Here is a 6,953-nt window from a genome sequence, read left to right as displayed (position 1 = left end):
AAAAGGATGGGGTGGGTAGGGAGGTAAGTAATATCACTGAAATTTTAGGATTGTGTCTATGAACTACCTTGAAGCTGTTCTGTTTCTATTAATATCACATTGACATGTAAAAAATAGCCTAAAATTTAAAACATATATTAGGAAATTCAACCAATTTAATATTTAAATATTTAATAAAGAAGTGAAAACATATGTGATTTTGAAAGTCAGAGGGTCAGAGAGAGAGAGGGAGTAACAGACATCTTTCATCCGCTTGTTCACTCCCCAGACCGCCAAAATGGGCAGTACTGAGTCAGGCTAAAGTCAGGAGATACATCTGGGTCTCCCACATGGGTGGTAAGGGCCCAAACACTTAGGCCAACTTCCACTGCTTTTCCCAGACCATTAGCAGGGAGCTGCATTAGAAGTGGAGCACCTGGAAATCGAACTAGCACCCATACAGGACACTGAAATCGTAACTGGCGGCTTTACTTGCTATACCACAATGCCAGGGCCCACAAATGTGGTTTAAAGTAATTATGTTGAAAAAGAAAACACCTTAAAAAACAGTGAATACTTGTTATTCATGCTTCCAAGCTAATGAGATTATCTGCATTATTGTTATTGCTTTCGAAAGTATTCATGCATGGGGTAGGGTGTTAATTCTAGCACTAAAGACACCATTAATGGTGTCTGCATCCCATCAGATACCAGTTTAAATTTCCATCTTTAGCTCTTCATTTCAGCATTAGGGTAATTTTAGACCCTGGGAAGCATTGGCTTCAAGCCACCCAGATGGGAGACCTGGATTAAGTTCTTGTCTCCTGGCTTTGGGCGTGGCCCAGCCCTGGCTGTTCAAGCATTTGAGAAGTAAATGTGAGCTGACAGATGTGAGCAGTCATGTGTGTACATCTCTCTGTCTCTAGCTCTATGCCTCTCAAATTAATAAAACTTAAAAAAAAAGTCATGCAGAATCATTTTTTATAAAGGGAACTCTTCCATATGATTAACACTCACATTTTCTCTGATATTTTGTTATACTGTTTCAATAATCTTTGCTCAAAACCTCTAAGGAAAATGATTCAAGTTTCCAGGGAGTCATATAATATATGAATTAAATGTTCTAATAAAATGAGTAACAAACTAATTTTACTATTTTTGTCTGACAGTCTTGTGGCACAGCAGTTTGAGCCGCCACCTGCCATGCTGGCATCCCACATTGGACACTCCATTAGAGTCCAACTAGGAAAGCAGTCAAAGATGGTCCTAGTACTTGGTTCCTGCCACCCATGGGGGATACTCAGATGGAGTTCCAGGCTCCTGGCTTCCAGTTGACCTAGCCCTGGTCATTCCAGCCATTTGAACAGTGAAACAGTGAATGGAAGATCTCTTTCTTTCTGTCTGCCAACCCACTGCCTCTTTCTCTCCATCACACTACCTTTCACATAAATAAAATCTTTAAGCAATTATATTCCTTCTTCATTACAATAGTTAGCCAAGATATAAAACATTTTTGGTTTCAATGTTAACTAGTAAGTCTAGAGGAAGAATCGCCATTATATACCTAAATATTTATTTATTATTATATCATGTAAATACTCTATCAAACACTAAGGGAAATACAGTAGTAAATTTCACGTACAATCACACATTTTCCACAAGTTCAACTGGAGAGTTAACAGCAAATATAAGTCATTCCTTGTTATCCAAGGAGCAGGACTATGTTTTTCATAACGTTCAAAGGTCATAGCCTCTAAAATAGAAAACATTTAATAAACAGAGCCACAAAGCTTTATTTTTGACTTGTGGAGTAGCTTTTTTTTTTTTTTTTGACAGGCAGAGTGGACAGTGAGAGAGACAGACAGAGAGAAAGGTCTTCCTTTTTGCCGTTGGTTCACCCTCCAATGGTCGCCGCGGCTGGCACGCTGCGGCCGGTGCATCGTGCTGATCCGAAGGCAGGAGCCAGGTTCTTCCCCTGGTCTCCCATGCGGGTGCAGGGCCCAAGGACTTGGGCCATCCTCCACTGCACTCCCTGGCCACAGCAGAGAGCCGGACCGGAAGCAGAGCAGCCAGGTCTCAAACTGGCGTCCATATGGGATGCAGTGCTTCAGGCCAGGGAATTAACCCACTGCGCCACAGTGTCGGCCCCTAGCAACTATAATCTTAACTCTGGCAATTTGTAGGAAGAAATACTTCATTTCATTTCATCAGTAATTTTACATATCTTGCTTACTACCGACGCGCTGCACTGTTCCAAAGCCAGGAGCCAGGTGCTTCCTCCTGGTCTCCCATGCGGGTGTAGGGCCCAAGCACTTGGGCCATCCTCCACTGCACTCCCTGGCCACAGCAGAGAGCTGGCCTGGAAGAGGGACAACTGGGACAGAATCCGGCGCCCCAACCGGGACTAGAACCTGGTGTGCCGGCGCTGCAGGCGGAGGATTAGCCTATTGAGCCACGGCGCTGGCCATGGAGTAGCATTTTAAAACAGCTAAAGTGAACTTCAAACTTTCTTGAAATCCATACCACTTAAGGTCATCCTGCTTATGAATTGTGAAAGTTATATATCTTGTTAAATCAATCATTGTGTTTGGCTTACAAATGAAAAATATAAAACTAAATATTAGATGTGTAGCTTCCCACGATATTGCAAAAGTTGATGGTGATTTTTTTTTCTCTTAACCAGTAACAGTGACCTGGTTTGATACAATGAAATGCATTTTAAATTTTGGGTTATTCACTGAAAGGAAGAAGTTAAGGAAGAGAGACCTCCCTCTGCTGGTTCCTTCTGTAATTGCTTACCATGGTTGGAGCTCCGCCAGAGCTCCAGTGAGGAGTCACAAAGTCAGTTTTGGTCTCTTGCATGGGTGGCCTGGACCCAGTCACTTGATCACTGCTGCCTCCCAAGATCCACATTACTAGGAAACTAGAGTCAGGAGGTAGAGTTGACTCCAGTGTGGGATATGAGTAGTCTAACCTCTGTCTTCAAGGCTAGACCAAATGCCCACCCCTTAACTTTCATTTTAAAGTGCTATGCTACTATGAATATAAAACATTATACTTTTCAAATTAATAATGTTCTTTTTTAATTATTAGTTCTCTTTAATGAATTTATTACAACAACCACTTATATTTTTATCAAGTAACTACAAATTGAATCCTTCCATACAGGGAAATAATTAAATTAATTAAATAAAATACCTGGGAGAAGTATACTATTTTAAAACATAACTCCTTACTGAGAAAGTACAGTTTGCATGTTAAACATCAGTGACTAAAATCCAAGAAAATAAAGGGAGAGTAAACCCTCACAGAACATCAAATAGTTTAAAAGTTAAACTTCATATATACTTTTTTTTCTTTATGATGCATAAATATTTCGTAACCTAGGGTACAAAAATACCTGCTTGGTTGGCAGGTCTGCAGAGAGTGAGGAGTGGCACTGTGGGCAGGCTAGTTGAGGCTGAGCGGCCTTGGCCCAGCCAAGAAAGGGGGCACAGGGATCCAAGGTGGGTAATGAGAGGTGAACCCGGAAGAATTGCTATGGGGTGTGGCCTGCTGGACTGGTTAGTTAGGGGAGGGGGAAAGAGGTTGCAGGGTGACCGTTGGGGGCGGGTGTGGAAAGCACCAGGCAAGATGAACCATTATTGGCCAGGGCTGTTGCTATGGTGACGCGGCAGCTAAACAAACTGTACACTTGAAGATGCACATTAAGTGTTGTACTCCATGCTACAAAACATGAGAAATCACATACCGCGCATCCTTCAGGCAGGGGTTCAATGGGTGCCGGGGGGCCTCCAAGCTGGGCCTGGGCGTCCCACCAAGAAGGCCCCCATAATCCTCCTGAGAGGCTTCAGAGAAAGGCTTGGGGGCAGGGCAGGGCTGAGGGACAGGAACCAGGAAGCAGTCCAAGAGGCTTAAGATTCCGTCTTTGGAGGTCCTTGGCAGCTCCGCACCAGTGGAAGCTCAGAGCACCTATGTGGGCGCCACCGCACACATCCCCAGAACCAACTTCCAGGTGCTAAATTGGAAGCGCTAACAGAAACTGGCAGAACTTCCTTCCATCCTTGCCGCGTGCTAACAGAGGAAGGGTACCAGTGCACCTACGCATGCAGAGTGGCGGTGGTGGTGGTGGCAGCGGCAGCGGCAGCTGAGTAGGAGAAAGTAGCCTGTGAGATGGCTGGGCTCAGCTCTGTGGTGTACAGAGCATAAGGGGCCCAAGCCTCTGGGGACACAGGAATCAGACAGTCCTCATCACGTCATCTTGGTCCCAGGCGATGAAGTATGCACTGGATGGGTGCTGCTGGGATTTGGCTCTGCAACCAGCTTGCTCTTGGCCATCTTGATGTTTGACAATAGCCCCGGGCTCTGCGGGTTCTCAGGATCAAAATGAATGCCATTCAAGGCGTTGGCCGCAGCTTCTGCTCCTGCCCAGGGGTCAAAGATCACGAAGCTTACAGGCTGTCTGGAGGTGAGCTTGATCAGTTACACTTCATACCCCTTGAACGACCAGATAAGCAGGTAGAGTTCTCTGGGCTTAATGTCCACAGCGAGGCCACTGACAAACAGTGTCTGAACCTGTTGGTAACTGTCAATTTGTCCTTTGCCTCCCATCCATTATCGCATTTAAATAGTTTATTAACTTCACAATTCTAGGTATTTTATTTTATGCATCTGAAACTAGTATTTTGCAAAGGGATCCATGTGATTTTCCTGACAAAGGATTCCTGTACAACAAAAAAGCTACTAATGATAGCTCCTGTTGGGCGCTCTCCCTTCCATGGCTAACAGTGTTTGAGTATCACCATCTTTTCCTTTTTACCCTTCAGAATTAATGATGGCAATTTCTTCCCCCTGTTGCTATTTCCAAATGCCTCAATCAGCCTCACTGGCTCTCTTAATCCTGCCATAAGACTTAGAATAGTCCCTTCATTAAATTCTTTTCAAATTCCCAACTGAGCAGGTCTTCTATTTTCTTTGAAGATTAGTAACAAGTATATTATCCTGCCTTCTAGGGACAGGATTTAGACAGAGGCAAAGTAGGTAGGGGTCGGGTAGCTTGATATGATTTGATGAGAATTATGTCAATACTGAGCTCCTTTGCTAAATATATTTGACTTGTACAATGAAATACCAAAATTACATACTAACATATTTTAGATAAGCTAGCACCCTTTACAAATATTCCTCATTCTAAAATTCAGGTGTTCCCTGGAGGCCTAACATATGCAGTTCTTTGAAAGAGCAATATGATTTTTCTTTTATTAAGCAGTGAAATCTAAGCAGACATAGTGCTCATTACTAGTGAAATCCTGAGTATTAAAATGGGGGCAAATGGTACAAAAGATGTTATTTCCAAAGGCAAACTTCATTTCCTGTCTACTATTCATTTTCACATAGGCCATCAATATTATTATTTACAAAGGAAATATACGAAGTTCTATTTCTGCACTATTGACTTTTAGTGAATACATTACAAACCCTAAGCAGAACTGTATCTCTATATACTTATTTCTGTTGGTTCCTGAATGCAGGAGGAATCTCAAGAATGATGGGTTATTCATGTACTATCCTCTGAAACATCACCCACTGCTAATGTGTCATACATTTTGGCCTGGCATGCCCCATCTTCTGTTTATACCTTATCAGCTTTGTTGTAGCTAAGAGAAACTGAGTTTTTGAGCATGTGCTATTATTGCCACTGACATCTATAGACCCTGCCAAGATCTTGACTCATAAGAATCACAGATCTTGAAACTTCCTTTCTTATGTCCAAACCTATTTTGCCCATCAGTTCCTTTACTTATTTTTTATTTAAGGTAAGCAAATTTCATGTATTTCATACTTCCCACCCTATCCTCCATCCTGCCCACCTCTTCCTTCCTCTCTTATTCCTTATCTTATTTTTACAATATTCTACTTTCAGTCTGCTTTATATTAATAAGATTAACCCTACACTAAGTAAGGAGTATGACAAAGAGTAAGAAGAAGAAAACACTGTTCCTCAACACTAGAGAAAAGCCTGTGAACAACCATTGAATTCTTTCAGCACTTCTGTTTGCCATTAGGTTATATAGAATCTTCTACTTCTATATCCTCAGCCCTCAGGAACAGTGGGAAACAAAGGGAATATCTCAGATACCCTGTTTACCTTAACAAGCAATAACTCCAACTGTACTTTATATATCTATCTTGTGTTTGCATGCCATATATTATAACATTGTTTTCTCCTAGAATTTCAAATAAGAAGAGATACAGACACCTATTCTGTTTTGTATTTGTTTGATGTTTAAATCCAGGGAGTCTAGTCTTGTCTGCTTTAAATATTTCTGTCTCCTTCTTATGTCCCTGCAGAGTATTTCTTGCCTTCATCCACTGTGGACACTTGATTTTGTATCATACCTAGTGTTTTTGTCTGATTTATGAGTAGGAGCTGAAGATACAGGGTGCTACACTAAGGTCTTTTAAACTATTGTAAGGAATTTCAATCTGTGAAAGAGAAAGTCACTGAAAAAACTTTGAGCAGAGTAGAAGGATGACAAGACTTTTTGTTGAATGTTCAGCATGGCTTCAGAGCTGAGAATAGACCACAGCATGAGTAGTGAACAAGATAGACTAATTAGAAGCTATTTTCATAATATAGTTGATAGATGATGACTTAGAACAAGGTTGTAACAGTTAAAATGGTGAAAAGTGGTCAAATTTCATTTGTACTTTATATGATAAAGATGATATACTTTATATGATGTATGATATATATCATATCACATATACCATGTGATATATATATGTATGATAAAGATGATGTACTTTATATAATACAAGGTTTTCTTACAGATTGGAAGGAGAACATAAGAGAAAGACTCCAAGGAAAATAAGAAGACATCACTGGATTCTTAGCATCTTCCTAACAAAAATTTCCTTATTATTGGAGGTAACAACATACTTAGCTTATAAATGGAGGAGGTTTTGCCCTT

General features: G+C 41.3%; 1 pseudogene; it reads right to left on the bottom strand.

The window, feature by feature from the left end:
• Nucleotides 1-3,893: 3,893 nt before the first annotated feature.
• LOC133752689 (RNA-binding protein with multiple splicing 2-like) lies at nucleotides 3,894-4,590 on the bottom strand (annotated as a pseudogene).
• Between the last annotated feature and the right edge of the window lie 2,363 nt (nucleotides 4,591-6,953).

This window comes from Lepus europaeus, chromosome X (genome assembly GCF_033115175.1).
Source record: "Lepus europaeus isolate LE1 chromosome X, mLepTim1.pri, whole genome shotgun sequence".
Classification (NCBI taxonomy): domain Eukaryota; kingdom Metazoa; phylum Chordata; class Mammalia; order Lagomorpha; family Leporidae; genus Lepus; species Lepus europaeus.
The sequence above is the reverse complement of the archived record's forward strand: the minus strand, read 5'-3'. Positions and strand labels throughout refer to the sequence as shown.